The sequence below is a fragment of the Spodoptera frugiperda genome, chromosome 31 (genome assembly GCF_023101765.2).
Source record: "Spodoptera frugiperda isolate SF20-4 chromosome 31, AGI-APGP_CSIRO_Sfru_2.0, whole genome shotgun sequence".
Lineage (NCBI taxonomy): Eukaryota > Metazoa > Arthropoda > Insecta > Lepidoptera > Noctuidae > Spodoptera > Spodoptera frugiperda.
Genome location: NC_064242.1, coordinates 6,057,194 through 6,074,857, shown reverse-complemented (window position 1 = coordinate 6,074,857; position 17,664 = coordinate 6,057,194). Strand labels below are relative to the sequence as shown.

Sequence of the window (17,664 nt, the reverse complement as noted above, 5' to 3'; positions counted from 1 at the left end):
ATACATTCTCCATATCCTTTGTGACTTTGCCAACTGTTTAGTTTCACGCTGCGTCACGCGACACGACTCAACGCACCACGGCGCGTAGCGTAGCAACGCGGCAACGATGGCAGCGGGTACCGCCTCCAGACAACACGAATCGCAAACCGACGCACGCGTGACTTCTTCGACAGAAAAAAAAATTACTTTTGTGCAATCCATAAAGTTCCACAATGTTACTTTCATTTTCCAAAGAGAAAAGTCCATCAACAACGAAATTAATGTTCGCGTGTCTACCAGATATGAGTTAAAACGTATCGAGCATTGCATTTTTCAATAACAGAGTTCTGAATCCTCCACCTACATTCAGTTCGAAGTACTCATTGAAAATCCGCTTAATATGATTATAACAATCCATTTATACACATGAATGAGTATGGGTACATAACTGAAGTATTCGAGTATTAATGTAAGTAGATACTTTAGTAATAAGATTTACTTACCAAACGATGTCGTCTCCCAAAACGAGGTAGTTGTACAATGTTCAAGTTTCAGTCCAGTATTTGCACTTACAAGTTATTAATATTCATATAATTATACTATTCTTATTTAAAATTGCCAAAATATTGTAAAATGCTCTTATAATTTCAAGGTAAATACGAGATATTTTATATTATTCTACAGGCACAATTATGATATGTATTTGTTTGATATTTAGTTATATACTAAGTCATTTGATATGCATCACTTATATTAGATTTTATAGTACTTTTTGTTATGTCATTTCTTGCTTGGACATGTTGTTTTCATGCGTCATAGCCGCGGCAGTTGCAGGTCTAGCAAGGTAGACTGAGAGGAGTCAATACACAGTTCACATTTGTTAACATTCTTGAGAGTCACAGTTCATTTCCGATGTTATTATCACTTTATGATTATTCCGTCCGGGCTATGGCGACTTGCTGTTTAGATTACATTTAGAAACCGCCTACAAACAAGCACAGAATTTAGAGGTTTTTCGAAAACTGTAGCAATGTAGGCGAGATGGTAACCAGAGCGATAAACGGTATAACTTCCAAATATATTTGATTGCGGTGCTTCTATTATTTTGCTCTGTTTTTAGGGTGTATTGCTTCGCAGTGATTTTTAAGCGTGCCTCAGAATGTCAGAGTTGTCAAATGGTGCGCACATGCGCAGAGCGAACCCTCTCTGACAGCTTACTTTTATGTCGATAAAACAGGCTTTTCGTGGAGATTCGTGCTCGACGATGATAGTAAAAAGGTTGTAGGCAGAAATATACTAGAAATGCACCAGATGAATTTCTGGTTCTATTTCAATAGACTCTCTATTTTCAGGTTTTACAATTAGTCTTCATGCTACTGCACGAAAAATTTTGACATTGAATGCCACATACATTTAAAAAGACCTAAAGGGTTAAGATTTTTATGGAATAGAGGCAAACGTGCAAACGTGTCACCTGATGGTAAGCGATATGCCGCCCATGGATATTCCAGAATATATTAAGATATTATTTCATAAAATATTAAGTCATTAGTTTTCTACTCGATAGTTATAAAGATTGCAGGTTTAATTTAATTTGCATAAATGTTTTTATTATTGCAGCCATGTTTTTATGATTTACTATTTAAAAATAAATTATTTCCTCTAATAAACAAAGTTGAGGTGCGTGTTTCTAAAGTTAAAAACCATTTGTTTCTTTTAATGGTGGTGAAAAAACTTCTCTGTAACGTTTTAAGATTATGATCGAAAAGAACTAGTCGTAGGTACTAACATGGCCGCGTTTTCTTTATAAACTCCTATTTCTGTATACATAGCGTGACAATTTATAGCATTTCTTATGTTTTTCAACATTTTTCTTTGTTTAATAAAAGGTAACACATTTTCTGGTCACTTTTCTAAACGTTAACGACCTATAGTCGCGTGATTTTCATTAATAAGAATTTTATTTTCACAATTTCCCTTTTTTTAGATGATTGCCTAACGCATTTTTATGAGGCACCTAAGTATAAAATTAATCTGAACGATAAAGTCGAGGGTACAAAGTTCAACCATCATTTGACCTGTACTTAAACGGATCGAATATAGTAAAGCTGTAACGTTCCGGGCAATTTTTCTGGAAATAACTTGAGCGATATTAAGAAAAAGTTTGTAAAAAGGTCAAAAAAGTTAGCGAGAGATAACATGAATGTGAGTAGCGAAGGATGAGGCAAAAGTGACGTAAAAATCGAAGAAAAACTCTAACATTGAATAAATAACCAAGGAAACGATAAAAATAAGGAAATATCTCGTAATATCACATTTTTTATGAATGCAGGCACAGACTTGAATGGTTTTGTTATCAAGTCAAGTTTTGATTGAATGTATATTATGTATAACACACAGGTTTGACAATTATCTTCAAATCGAATCGTAACTTCAAAAATTACATTAAAAAATATGTATGTAGTTATTGTAGGTAATGTATGTATACTGAAATCTTGGTGAGTTGTACAATACATATTTACAGAATTGTAGATACACAATACAGTCTTCCACAAAATACATACATATCTATAAAACGTCTAATACTATCTCTACAACTGGCGTAGTAGACAAGTATACCCGCTACGCCACGCTACGCAATGCTACGCCACGCTATGAAGACTACGCGCAACGATACAATAAAAAATCAACATTTTCCTTCAACCTAAGCTAACATAGTACCAAAATAAAAGCGAAATATCACCAATAAACTCCCCTGTGATATTCCAAAAGTACTTTAGAGCTATATAGGTACCAAGAGCCTACATTGGCAGGATAATAAAAAACACGACAACCTCAAGGTTGAGCGGTCACGGTGACATTTGAGCGCTGCACAGCGTTATAGATATAAATAACCTATTGTAACGCCCATGTTTACCCTTAGTGTGGGGATGGGCTTACACCTGGTTTCGAGAAAATACATAAATATTTTCTATAAAAATATCACAGTTACTTTATCGAGCATTGTGCTTTATTCAGTCACCAAAATATAATATAATATATATTTTGGAACTTAACATTCATAGTAATATTGATTTATTCATAGTAACTTCTTAAGTAAAGCAATATAATCATTTCGTATTACAGTAAAACTAGGAAAAAACATAACTTTTTTATGATATAAGCCGGTAAACGAGCAAACGGATCACCTGATGGTAAGCAATCGCCGTCACCAATGGACACCCGAAACACCAGTGGCGTTACAAGTTCGTTACCGGCCTTTTGGGGGTTAGGAATTTAAGGGTCACCGGTCGTTTGGGAAGCGGATATTGGAAAAATTGGGAAGGAAAGTAACCTCCGGTAACCTCACTTACCTAAGCCAAGCGTTGTTTCACGTCGGTTTTCTGTGAGGTCGTGGTATCACTCCGGTCGAGCTGGCCCATCCGTGCCGAAGCATGGCTCTCCCACACTTAAAACTAGAGACAAATAGCAATTTTATGACCATGAATACTTCCAAATTTTTCCAACCCGTTTCATACTAATCTCAACCTTGGTTTAAAATACTTTCCTTGCGATCACCATGTGCTTATTATGCAGGTATGTTGTGTAACCTTAGCAATACTTAGTATGCCTATGTGAAGCTATGTGTATATGTCCCCTGTTTTGTAGCTAGAGGTCACTTGTCCACCATGAGTTAAATATTGTGCTATTATTTTAAATACACGTTGTGTTGTCAACCAAAACTTGACTGAATTTTTTATAGCTTTTTTTTAAAGCAAATGTTGCATTTGTATTCTTCTAAGACGTAAGTAAATATCGCAATCCAACTTTTCCAATAAATTTATTGCTTACCATCAGGTGCCTTAGTCTGCTATTACAATTGTGTCAGAATGGTCGATCATTGAGCAGTGCAAGAGGGACAGAGCTATACAACCTTCATAGCTCCGTCCCTCTTGCACTGCTCAATGATCGACCATTCTGACACAATTGTAATAGCAGACTAAGGCCCCTGGTTGTCCGTCTCCCCGTATAATGGCTTGTTCCATAAAAAAATATTTTTGCTATTACAGTACGTCATATTTATAAGTCATAGCCATACGCCTAAATACATTACCAACGTATGATTCAATCATCAGTTACTGACTCATTGAACCTATGCATTATAAGTTCAATGGTACAATTTGCACGTGGAACTAAATATAATCTAAACATAAACAGAGAATATAGAGCCTAGTCCATTTTTTTTTTTTTTTGGGACAAGCCCGCCACAACCTCCCATACCGCTGCAACTCCTGTAAGCCAGGATCTACAGTAGATACAAACATGAAAACACCGGAACACTGAAGTCCGGCGCGTCCCAGGGAAATGAATGACTGTCTTGGATCCCGCAACGAAACAAATCAGAAGATGTTATTAGAGGAGAAGAAAAGAAAACGATAGTTTCCACTTCCCTCGGTGAATTTAATGCAGGAGACAGGATGACTTAAGCCTTAAGGCACAAAAGAGACTGCACAACTGGGAGAAGCCCAGTCGCCAAGCACCACGGAAATTTTACTTAAAACTAAAATATTAAATGCTAATACTAAATGGGTCCTATGCGTGAGCTGTTATACTTGCTTCCAATAATAGGTATGGCAAAAACGCCTAAACGCACGGAAATTTGCTCGAGACTCCACAAGGTCCGTGTAATAGACTACACCTGATGAAACAATTAAATTATCCAACATAGTGTTACGCTCAGATTGCCAGAGACCACACTCCCAGAGTATGTGATGGGCGGATTGCTCATGTTGCAACTCCGCTGTCGAACATTGGCACCATGGTGAATCAACGAGTTTAAATGAGAACAATTTGCTTTTAAAGTTGCCATGGCCAGTAAGAAATTGGGCAACACAGTGATCCACCTCCAACCATGTCCTCTCCAGTCGCTCATGCACGGATGGAAAGAACTGATAGAGGTGGCGGCCCTTGGTGGAAGATTCCCATCTACACTGCCACTCAGTCAGAAGTTCATCCCAGACGTCCGTTAATGGCTTGAGCAATCTATTAATTTTGCTTTGATCACGTTGTGCTAGAAAGTTTGCGGAAAAGTTAGGTCTCGCATTATAGTACATGGCAGCACGTCGCTGCACCTCAAGATCGACTGGAAGCAGTCCCGCGAGCACAGGTAGGGCCTCTGTGCTAACCGTCCTATAAGCCTTACACAGAAAGATCAAGGCTAGACGCTGACCTTGGAGAAGCTTTCGCCGTACCGCGCCTATTGTGGCCCTATCAGCCCACACTGGTGCCCCGTAGCACACGCATCCCAGGTAGGTTGCTCCGTAGATGGTTCTGAGCGTAAGAAAAGAGAGACCCCAGGTAGCCTTCGAAATTCGCGTGAGCGCATAGAAATTGTTTTTGGCTTTCTCACTAATAGTCTTAATATGTTCAATAAAAGAAAAGTTTTTTTCTAGGACTAGACCGAGATAGCAAACCGACTCCTTACGTTTGACGGGAACGTTATTGAATTTAATAGACGGCCAAGCCTAGTCCATCTGCTTTCCTATTATTTACTAACGCATATCTCCGTCTCTGTCTACTGATTCATCACTGCTGAAAAGATCACTACCCATCACCAAGAAATTCTGTTACAGTCTCCCAAGTCGGGCAAGGAACGATGGCAACAAACTTAGCCCCTATTACAGGAACCTAACGACATAAGTGGTACTAACTTGCTGTATTATAAACTCTACCCCTCAAGGGTTGAGCAGTTACGTGACGATACTCGGTACTGTAAAACCACAATAAAATAACGAAAGTCACTTTTTAGAGTTAGAAAATGTTTTACTGCAGTGATGAGTCACATAAAGTAGTGTCTACACGCGTTCGGTTGAGCCACGAGCCACGCAACAGAACAATAACATTAGGGTATTTATTGTACTACGCACGGTAGTCGCAATGCATTGTTTTAATGGTAGCAATAAAGTGTCTTCAAATTAATGGTTTATTGTTCTTTGTGAACGGCCAATGGATCGGAACTTACTGTGCTTTGTTATACTGTTATGATAATGATCCACGTAACTTTACTGTTCGATAATACGACGTTATAATGTTATTTAAATTACATTCGTGTTTCCACGTCCTGGGTCCTCTCAGGATGTGAAGGGAACACGCCTATTTTCCTGTTTTGAAGAAATTATTGCTTCACCCAAGATAATGATGCTAGAGCTCCTCTTACACGACCGTCAGCAATTTCATTGCGAATTTGCATTAGGTATTTTGTTAGGTAACGTATAAAATAAAATAATTATATTTCTTTTCAAGAAGCAAGTGAAAGAAATAACTTTCAGTCTTCATAACTTTCACTTGTAGTCTTCTGGACACCTTTCAAAATACACTGGTAATTGATACACCTTATTTAAATTAAATTATAAATTTTAACGGCATTACACACCTTAAACGGATGTTAACTGATAATAACAGCATTATAAAAGCGTGTAAAAACCAGTTATCTGCACACATAAAGTATTAGATTAATTCTAACCGCTAAGAAAACAATAAAAACTGCAAGCCAATACAGTAGCCTCAGCAGTACTCGTTATGTTTTAAAGGAAAAAACCGCTTCTAACGTTAATATGTACAACGCAGTCACGGCCCAGAGCCCCTGAACAATTTAAATTTTATATAAATATTGAAGACTAACCACGTTGGTAATGTTCAAAATAAAATGAACTCGGACGACCTCCGTTCATTTGGCGGGAAATTCAGCGTGCCGCCATTTTGTTATGACTAAATTATGCCATTTTATTAAATTTATTCCCTGATATTATTTGCTAAGTTGTGCTTCGGGAATAAGATAATAAAATATCATTAGGTGGTACTTATTTTTTAGTTCATTCATTTATTTCTTATACTTTTGTTACATTTTTAAATATTAAATTAAAAAGAAAAAAATAAAACATTTAAAAATATAAAAAGCAGTAGCCCACCAGCAACGGGATAAATCCAAGCTACCGGTGGTCAGGGCTCAAGAGAGAGGAATTTCCGGACAATACGCGCCGTGTCCAGAAGTACTGCCTTCTGCATCAGGCTCTTGATCCAACCATCTAACGTTAGCCTACTCAGGTGTTGGTCGAGGCTTTTGGCTATAAGGCCATTGGCAGATACGACTATCGGCACAATGATTGCTGAATCTACATCCCACATGTCGACAACCTCATGAGCTAAATCAAGATATTTACTGGCTTTATCTTTTTCAGCTTTCACAAGATTCTCGTCATGTGGGATTGTTATATCAATTATCATTGTGCGACGGCTTGGTCGATCTATCACCACAATGTCAGGTTTGTTAGCAACAATTGTCCTGTCTGTGATGATAGTTCGATCCCAATACAGTGTGACATCTCCATTTTCAAGAACTGGGTCAGGCAGATACTTATAATACGGCACTTCAGATTCAACAAGTTTGTATTTTAAAGCAAGTTGTTGATGAATAATCCTGGCTACCAGATTATGTCTATGCAAGTACTCTCCGTTAGCTAAGTGAGAACAACCCGAAATTATATGTCGAATGGATTCCCCTGGGCGATGACATGCCCGACAAATGTCAGCCGTTCCATCCTTTATAATATACTTTCGGTAGTTGTTCGTCAACATAACTTCGTCCATAATTGCACAGACAAAACCTTCCGTTTCTCCAAATAAGTTACCAAAACGTAGCCAGGATACGGACGCTAAGAAATCTGTATCTGGCCCATGTAGGGCCCGATAGTAGCGTCCGTGCAACTCCTTACTTTGCCATACATTCTTGCGATCCTTAGTGCTTAGTATTATAGGTTCTCTCCAGTCCTTATTAGCCAAGGAGAGCGGAGTAAGTCCTTTGTCCACTGAGACAACATCTCGATGTATCCCCACCTCCATTTATTTTCGGAGACTGCACACTTCACTATTGTGTAGGGTTTTGGCATTTAAAAAGCCTCGCCCCCCACATTTACGTGGTATGTACAGTCTCATTACTGATGATCGTGGGTGATGCATCCGATGCTCAGTCAACAATGAACGGACTTTTCTGTCCAGGGCGTCCAGTTCCGTTTGAGTCCACTTGAGTATGCCAAAAGAGTACATTAATACTGGCATGACCCAACCGTTGTAAGCGCGCACCTTGTTACCACCTGATAAAAGACTATTGAGAACTTTCTTCAGGCGGCCAAAGAAGCGCTCCCGCAACGATTGCTTCATGACAGCTACATCAATGCCTAACGCTTCTGACATACCCAAGTATTTATAGGTTTCGGTTGAAGAGAGAAGTCTAAAGTTTGTGGTATCAGAGTTTCGTGTTTCATCTGATTCCACAATTTCCCCCCTCTTTACATGCATGATTGCACATTTGTCCACACCAAATTCCATCCTAATGGCATTACTGAACGTTTCAGTGACATTTAGTAATTTCATTAGATGCGAGTTGTTTGGAGCAAATAGCTTTAAATCATCCATGTAAAGTAGGTGGGATATAATTTCTCCCCCTCTTCTCAACCTGTAACCTAACCCGGAATCCTCAAGCAAAGTGCTTAGAGGATTCAGAGCTAAGCAGAACCATAATGGACTCAAACTATCACCCTGGAATATACCACGCTCTATCCTAATGGGTTCATCGTTCTCACAAATTTGTCGACATCCTGGATAGCGAAGAACTGTTCTCCATTGACTCATACATGACACCAGGAAAGCACGCAGAGCTGTATCGACTTTGTACAGCTCCAGTACCCTCATGAGCCATGTATGTGGCACGGAGTCGTAGGCCTTCTTATAATCTATCCAGCATGTGGACAAATTCTTGTGAGATCTACGAACCTGTTGGCAAATGGACATGTCAATGAGGAGAAGCTCCTTAGTACCACGGGACCTATTCCTACATCCATTTTGAGAGGTAGACATGATATTATTGTCTTCAATATGCTTATTAAGTTTGTCTCTCAAAATGGATGTTAGGAGTTTATAAATTGTCGGTAGGCACGTAATCGGTCGATAATTTTTGGGTTCCGCGGTACTTCCAGATTTATGGAGCAGGTGGGTTAACCCAGTCGTAAAGAATTGGGGCAAAGATCCAGACTCCAAAGCTGACTGAAATTGAGATGCCAAGCGACTATGCGAACTGGTAAACCATCTTAACCAGAAATTGTGCAGCCCATCCGGGCCTGGAGCTTTCCAGTTAGCCAACGGATAGGCTGCATTAGACACATCTTCGGTGGTTATGGAGATTTGTTCCATTTCTGGTACCAGTTCACATTTTCGCCTAACCTTCTCAATCCAATCCCCTTCAGTGTGACAAACAGGTGCCGACCAAATGCTACGCCAGAACGACGTCGTAACATCAGCATCTGGTAGGCACGTGTCAGTCCTAGTCTGTTCTTTTAGCTCCCAATTTCTATACACCCACCTTTGATCCCTTTGGAATGTGCGATTCTGTGTATACCGTTCCACTCGCTTCTTATACCGACGAATACGGTTTGCCCATGCATAAATTCTCTGTTTCAGGAAGTCAAGACGCTCCGTAATATGTGAGACATAGTCCTGGGGGTTTATATCCATTAATATTAATAATTAATAATTGTACTTATTAATTATTACCAATTCCAAAAAAAGTTGAGTATAATATTAAATGTTAAACTATCTCTATTTATCTTCTCACTTTAATATTCAATCAAAAAGATTTTTCATTGTTGCTCCATTCAGTCCAAAACCACATTCGATATATTTCTGAAAAAAGGTATCCCTTTTTATATCTTACACAAGTAAATTAACTGCTATTTCAATTTACCAACAGTCAATTTAGGTACTACTTATTTTACACTGGACAAAATATCACTTAATACGAATATCCGTTTGTCTGCAAAGCACTTTTGAGCATAGTGTTTTAACGATAGACGTTTGCTCTTTGGCGACGAGACTACTCCCTAGGGATCTAGATATATTGTAAGTTCAGGCTATAAGATTCAAAGCTTTGAAATATGAATCATATTTATATTTATATAGAGTTTCCTTTTCCGTATATTGAATTATTTTCCATTCCTCTAGATTTATGCGATATTCATTGAATAGTTTTATGCATAAATATGACTTTGAAGATTCTTAGAACTTGGTTTCAGTGATATTTGAAGAAGAGACAGATCGTTTCAAATCTTCGATAATAAATAATAATATGTACCATGAAATAGGTACTTACGGAATTGCACCACTTTTAGAAGTGACATCACCTCTTTTACCAATGAGGACTATAATAGCGGGCTGGTGGTTGTATACTTATTTTAAACTACTCTCTATTCGAAATGCTTCACATCGACACTAAATAGCTGAATATTTATATTTTTGTTTTCCCAGCTTTTTATACCAATTTTAATAATGTAATAATCAATTTTATCAATAATTACCTAATGCAAACATAAAAATAAGGTAAGCATATAAAATTACCTCCTCAATATAACCTACATTATTTATTGTTCTGCATAAACTAAGTTTTGGGTATATCTTCAGAAACGGTGACAACGATCTCTCGTGGGAGGTACATGTCTGTCATTTGGGCACTTATAGCGATCCTAATATACCTCATCACGTCTCCTGGGAATCACAAATGTAGGTACACATATTACGTAAACAAAAACAATCAACAAAATATATGTTTATAGGAGTATATGCAGGTATACCTATATACCACGTACATTTAACTAGGAAAACTTATCTAATGAATAGTTTTAAATACATATGGTAATTAAGGTGATAAGTACCTATTTTTAAAGTGTCTTTGAAATAGAAATGGTGTAACGTATGTAAGGTGTAATGTACCAGGTGTCAAGCATCCGGAGCTGCAGAGTGCCATGTGGCTTACCAGGACTCTGAGACCGGCTCGAAAAGGAGGAGTAGGAACAGGGTGATTTTATTTTCAGTCAGAGTCTGACACTTCCTTGAAGCCCTTGGATGATTTTCCCCCCTTACAAATAAGTGTCAAACCTAACATAATACAAACTGACATATAGGTTTTATGTACAAATCGTCAGAAATACCTCAAAAGCTAAATTCAAAACATTTTAATCAGAACACAAGACTTCGAGGCTGTATATAAATATCAATCTGTTTTGCTTATGATCCATTGTTTATTGCAAATTACAGGAGCCTTGAGACTAAAGGCTGCTAAGAGAAACAATTAGAAATCTGACTCAAACGCGTTTGCGTGCTACCTGAACAATTAGAGGCAAACCTCTCGCCAGGCCGGGAGTCAATTAGCAAGATTATCGTTCATTCGCAAAACTTTTATCAAGTGGGTCATGATGAGCTAGTGGGCGCAGTCTATGTTTTACAATGCTAAGTAACTATTTAGCATTTTGTTCCTGGTATTTCGTTAATGATTTTATTTTGGCTTTGTAAACCAGAGAGCAATGATCGTTTTGTAAATCATATCAAAAAGGGGTCATAAGTCAAAGCATTTATTTCAAATAATCATTAATAGGCACTTTGAAACGTGAAATTGAATTGTTATGATCATCGCAACCGTAATTTATAAATACAAATTAGACATATATTAAATTTCATAATGCCAATAGCAAATTACTATTTATAAAACAGATATGAAGTCAATACTTCAGCTGACCGATTTACTTCGGCTAGTTTACAAATCACTACAATGACGATGACGAGGACTTTTGGAAGGTTTTTGCAGATAGATCGTAATTTTAGTTCTTGTATAATCATTTTCTTGATAACGCATGATTGAAATCATTTACACTGATCGCGTTATACGGTTCTGCTTAGTATATCACGTCTTCATAGTGAATGGAAATTAACCAACATAAAGGCTAAAAACATCGGTACTATGGCGAAGTCATTGAACCTTAGATAATATGCAACAGTAGTTGCCTACCTAAAACGAGGAACAAAAAATAGAATTTTCATTTAAATACTTAAAAATTCCATTCGTATAAAAACTAATTCACGTGACTATTGGAAGCTAGTCTCTAGCTGATTATAGTAAGTGGAGCTTCGATTCTATCTCGGTCTGAGGACGATAGGTGCGTCTACATTATTATCTAAGCAACACCTTTTTCTCTGGTAATGAGATGTTGCACTAATTGTAGTTTCTTTCTAAATCAATTTATTAAAACTTTGATTCAAATGCCTATAGAAAACTAAGTCCAAAGCTCATCTTATAACTTTTATACGGTTTAATTAGTTGGTCTGCCATTCAGTCAAAAATCTTCAATTCTCCATACGCCAAAGGTCTTTTACATAACATGCAGCTATTTTAAACCAGATGAACATTTTTATAATGTTAATTAAGGAGTATATGACCCTCAATAATACTGTAAGAGAACACCTTGACTAACATTAACCGTAGATACAGCGAGTCAATGAAACTCCAAGTGTTTCTGGTATGCGCTCAGGCCGCGCAACCCAATCCGCGCATCCAAGATGGCGCGCATAGAGCACTGCGCACACGCCGTGTCCGTTACGCTTGACCACTGAAGCGCGAACAGTTTTTTTACACTAGCTTTTGCCCGCGACTTCGTTCGCGTGGAATAGTGACTTCCGGCAAATTTTTGGTTTTAACCACATAGTTCCCGATCTCGCGGGATCTCTTCAAAAATGAGATGTGGAAGATATTCCAGGGAACTCTTCAAAAATCAACATAATGAGCTCTGCGTTTGATTTTAATAGATGTATACTCACTTAGGGCATTGAAAAAATAGTTTAAAAACGGACTTTAACTAAAGAAATATTATAATCTTTCCGAACTTAAGATGAAAACTAACTTAAAACTAAAGAAAGCTACGAATTACGAATTTATAACAATTAAAAAAAAGAAATTATATTACAACCTATCCTCTATGCTATGATAACCAAGCTTAAACTAAATAATTTAAAAGAAACGACTTAAATCTAATCTAATTAATTTATAAATTAGACTTACAATTTTATTAAAAAAACTAACTACAGTAACTACTAATAATCGATATCAAACTAAACCTACGTTAAAAAGTTTAACCAGAAAACCAGGAAAACCCAACAAATAAACTTATTAATTGACAAATACAACGAAACCAATTTAGAATATACGAAACAGCAGGACCACTACAGACAAATAATCATACGACTGATAATACACATTTTCTACAATAGTACCGAAGCGCTCGGCCGATACCCAACCAAATAATTGTAACAAAACCATAGCGCAATCTATTTCGATCCCAACGCCATCTATCGAGGATAAAGACAACTTGGATTATTTATTTATACTCCGTTCGGGCATTTTCTTTGTACTAAAAGTTTAATTATATTGATATTATTTTTTTCATACCTTTTTACTATTTGTTAACTTTTTTCGATGAATTAAAACAATAACATGAACCGAAGTCGTGTAACGATCGACATAGAATTATCTATACTCCGTTAGAGCGTTTTCTTTGTACTAAAAGTTGTATTATGTTATATTTTTCATTGCTTTTTACTATTTTGTAAAAACAAATTTCCAATGAATTAAAACAATAACATGAACTGAACAATTGTAATTACACCATTGCGCGATCAACGCCATCTATCTACGGAGTATAGGAGCAGCCCGACATTGTTCAATTCCGTACTATAAGTACGAAATTGAACAATAGATGGCGCTGTATGTCCGGAATAAATTTATTTTTTATTTTATTTTTTTTTATTTTTATTTTATTTTTATTTTATTTTATTTTTATTTTATTTTTACTTTATTTTTATTTTATTTTTATTTTTATTTTTATTTTTATTTTTATTTTTATTTTATTTTTATTTTTATTTTTATTTTTATTTTTATTTTTATTTTTATTTTTATTTTTATTTTTATTTTTATTTTTATTTTATTTTCATTTTATTTTCATTTTATTTTATTTCATTTTTATTTTTATTTTTATTTTTATTTTTATTTTTATTTTTATTTTTATTTTTATTTTTATTTTTATTTTTATTTTTATTTTTATTTTATTTTTTGATTTTTGAAATAAAAATATATCTATGTCCTTTCTAAGGTTCTAAACTATATCTGTACCAAATTTCAACCAAATCCGTCAAATAGTTGCGGAGATTAATGGTATAAGCATAGAATGTTCGACGTGATTCTTTAATTTGACATAACTTTTTTATTTATGAACCGATTGACATGAAACAAACACTAAATGTAAATTTAAGCATCCCACAATATATTCGTGAAAACCGCATCCAACTCGGATCAGCCGTTTCTGAGATTAGCGCGCACAGACGAACAGACAAACAGACAAACAGACAAACAGACAAACAGACAAACAGACAAACAGACAAACAGACAAACAGACAAAAAAAAAGTTAATTACATTTTTGGGTTCGACATCGACATAACAATAACCCCTGCTATTTTTTTTATTTTTATTTTCAATGTACAGACAGCACTTTTCTACGATTTTATTATATGTATAGATAAACATTGTTCGCAGTAGAGAAATCGACGGGCGTGACTGCGGCCATTGTTGTACGGAGCTAAACGCAGAGAATATTAGAGCGTGATACGGTAAAACGTATATAAATATACAATACGTGCATGTATAATGGACGTACCTACGAGATGAGGTGACATTTCATTATTATACCGTCATAATCACTGTGCACAAACACAGTCATACGAGTTATTTTGACATTCATGAGAAAGCATTACACACACATCTAAAGCGGTTCGGCTTTCATTTCATTTCGACTAATCAATTCGTTGCACACCATTTCATTATTTCCCATGGGTTTCCTCAGATACGTCGTTGGAATAATCTTGAAGGTTGCACAACATTATAAGGAACGAAAGTAGGTACATTTTGTGGCCATACTATGAGCTATCATGGATCAATGAACTGTTTAGCAGTCAGTTTATAACTTTTTGCAAGGAATCTGGAATTATACTGGAAAATGAATACGGTAATATATTCTCCTATAAGTAAGTTGCGACTCGTAGGGTGAAAAGTAGTATTAGCACCTCTACTTGCCATGAAACACATGATGCTATGCTATCTTAATTATTGTTTTGATACCAATCAATCAGTAAAGGCCATCACTGAATAGCTAGTGTATGCTGAACACGCTTAACTGTCTCTCTATGTTCCAAGGTAGCTACATTAGATCAGTAGTTCCCAACTGATCTAAACAATAAGACGACGAAAGAGTTATCATCATCAAAAATTTTGGTTTAGTTTTTTTTTTATTGTTGAGACTTGTTAGTTTGGATAGGTACTTTAGATATACCCACAATGAAATACGAGCAATCGATATCGACCTCAAGAAACGACAACCCTAGAGTCTGCATTATAATCCAATCAATAGTTTAATACACAAAAATCAACGTCTCCTTTTAACTATTTAACTATTAAGTAGGTACCTAGTCCACGATATTTCTGTCAAATTTTATGAAAAATACAGTAAATCAACTTTGTGCTACAATTGTATATATGTACATACTTACTCAATACATACATAGATACATGTATTTTTCCAATACAGTACAAAACCCGTTTGTTTATCGCTTCCGGTCGATTATCCTTTGTTCGAGCCTGTTCAGGCACATCTATTCAAATTACACGATACTGTTGCGCGTACGCCGAGCCCGCATGTTACGTGGCGCGCGATTATCGATCGAGCTAAGTTTAAGTTACTCCGAGTCGAAGTTGCGGTTAGATATTATCGCACGCTTGGTAACCTCTGGTGCCTCTATTTGCTATGGAATTTCCCTCCTTACATAGCTGGAGGATTGTTGATTAGATACTTTTAGGTAGTTTCCTTTTAACATCAGAAAACGTCAAACTTAAATATTATGTCTATTTCTAGCTAATTTTGTCGTAGCAATTTTTAAGGGGTAAAATCATCCAGAGACTTCTCTCGCCTATTTTTGAGGAGGATAATAATCCAATAAATGCGAGAGGGAGTGTCAGACTCTTACTGACTAAAAACCACCCCGTTCCTACTCCTGCTTTTCGAGCCGAAGACCCGGTAACCCGCTAGGCAGTCCGTAGCTCCGGGTCGGCATCAGCGTTATTGGGCTCCATCTGTGGTGGTCTAATGGCTCTATGATGCGCGTGCGGAAGCATGGATGCGAATACTGAATTTTGTTATGGATTTCTATGTCGTGCTATATACTGTTGTAAAGCGTCTGCGCAACATTGGAAATTATTTGATTCAGTATTACACCGATGACTTAGTATCAGTACGAATCATCCCAAAAGAAAAACTTATAACCAATAAAATCTATCTACATTAAAGCGATGGAAACCGCAGGCAAAAGCCAGTTCCCTCATAAATTAATATCATAGCGTGACTAAGAACTAAAATCGATATCTAACACTATAATATTAACGTTCAGTTTCAATTACAGCCGCTTAGGGACAATTACGTATTTATGAGCCATGAGTCAAGAATACACGTTTGATACCAACATGTGTGTTTGTTCCCACAAATATCACTTCATAGACAAAGGGATATTGATTGATATAATCTACATATCCACCTTTATAAGTGACTTAATGTGACTGGTTATTACTGGTCTGTCCGTTAGCAGTCTGGTGTTGGCAGACATTTGTCATCACCCCTAGGTTCTCTTCCCATGGGGGACGTAAGATAATATGTAACACAATCGAAACAATGTTGGACACAACACAATATCCTATTCCTGAATCGTTTTTAATGCCTGCCTCTTTCTTTGATCAGTCGTTAAACGGAATACCGAGGAAAGGGTATCGTAGTCGATTCTCTAGTCAGGCAAACCTACCTTTTGTAAAGCGTTTTCAATTTCGAAATCTTACATACTAGTTCAGAGTCCACGTTGAGTTCTGTAACAATAAGTTCGCCCCTTCATAAAGGCTTAATTTCGCCTTAATAACTACCCTACTAGAAATGTTAAGTACTTAATAGTACACATGGTAAGTGCCTACTAATAAGCCTACCCCTTCGTGGAATGAAAGGCATGATCCTGTTACATTTTTAATTATTCAGGCACAGAAATATGAGTAGCAGGCTACTGAGCGGGTAAGTAAAGTTTACTCACATTTGTTCTAGTTTGATAACACTTCGAACAATAGTTTTTACTCGCTTGTTTCAACTTCTTTACAACATGTGACACGCAAGAACGTTTTTGACACGAATATCGTATACTGCCCTTTCATTAAAAATGTATACAGGTTCTTATTTACTCTGTAGCAGCGTAAAATTAAAAAGATAAAGAAAAATTAATTGTTTTTTTTTTTGTTACAATTGCTAGTGTTGCCTGTTAAACCAGTTTTCTGGTATGAACTTTACTGCCATGTTGCCGTCATTATGCCTACCTATAGCAAATTTAATATAGGTACATACCTACTATTTAATTTGCACCAAGAACGGAATAGACATTATACTACTTCTCATAGCTACTGTCTCTGTACTAAGTCAGTCTTTATTTTCTTACCTGCATACCTACTAAATAATTGTGCTGACTGTACCTACATGACTTTTCTGACAAGTAGGTCCTAAAGTCAACACAAACGTACAGACCGTAGAGTCGACTAAATACGTACATATCCAAATATTTTTTCATGAAAACTTTGTTTTTTATGTCATGTTAGTTGTTCTCAAGGGAGAAATATTTACGCCTGAAGGGGGACATTAAAAGCAACTTTTTTATTTAGACTTCAGGTCGTCAAACATGGCCGTAGTTATACAGACCTA

The 17,664-nt window shown here is 36.5% G+C and overlaps 1 protein-coding gene across 1 annotated transcript in view; it reads right to left on the bottom strand.

The window, feature by feature from the left end:
- Positions 1–1,146, bottom strand: part of LOC118276474 (protein couch potato) — a 198,435-nt gene extending 197,289 nt beyond the window's left edge. Inside the window, exon 1 of the mRNA XM_050707245.1 lies at positions 483–1,146. The gene's annotated coding sequence lies outside the window, so the exon portion shown is untranslated. The remainder of the gene's footprint in view (positions 1–482) is intronic.
- Positions 1,147–17,664: the final 16,518 nt, after the last annotated feature.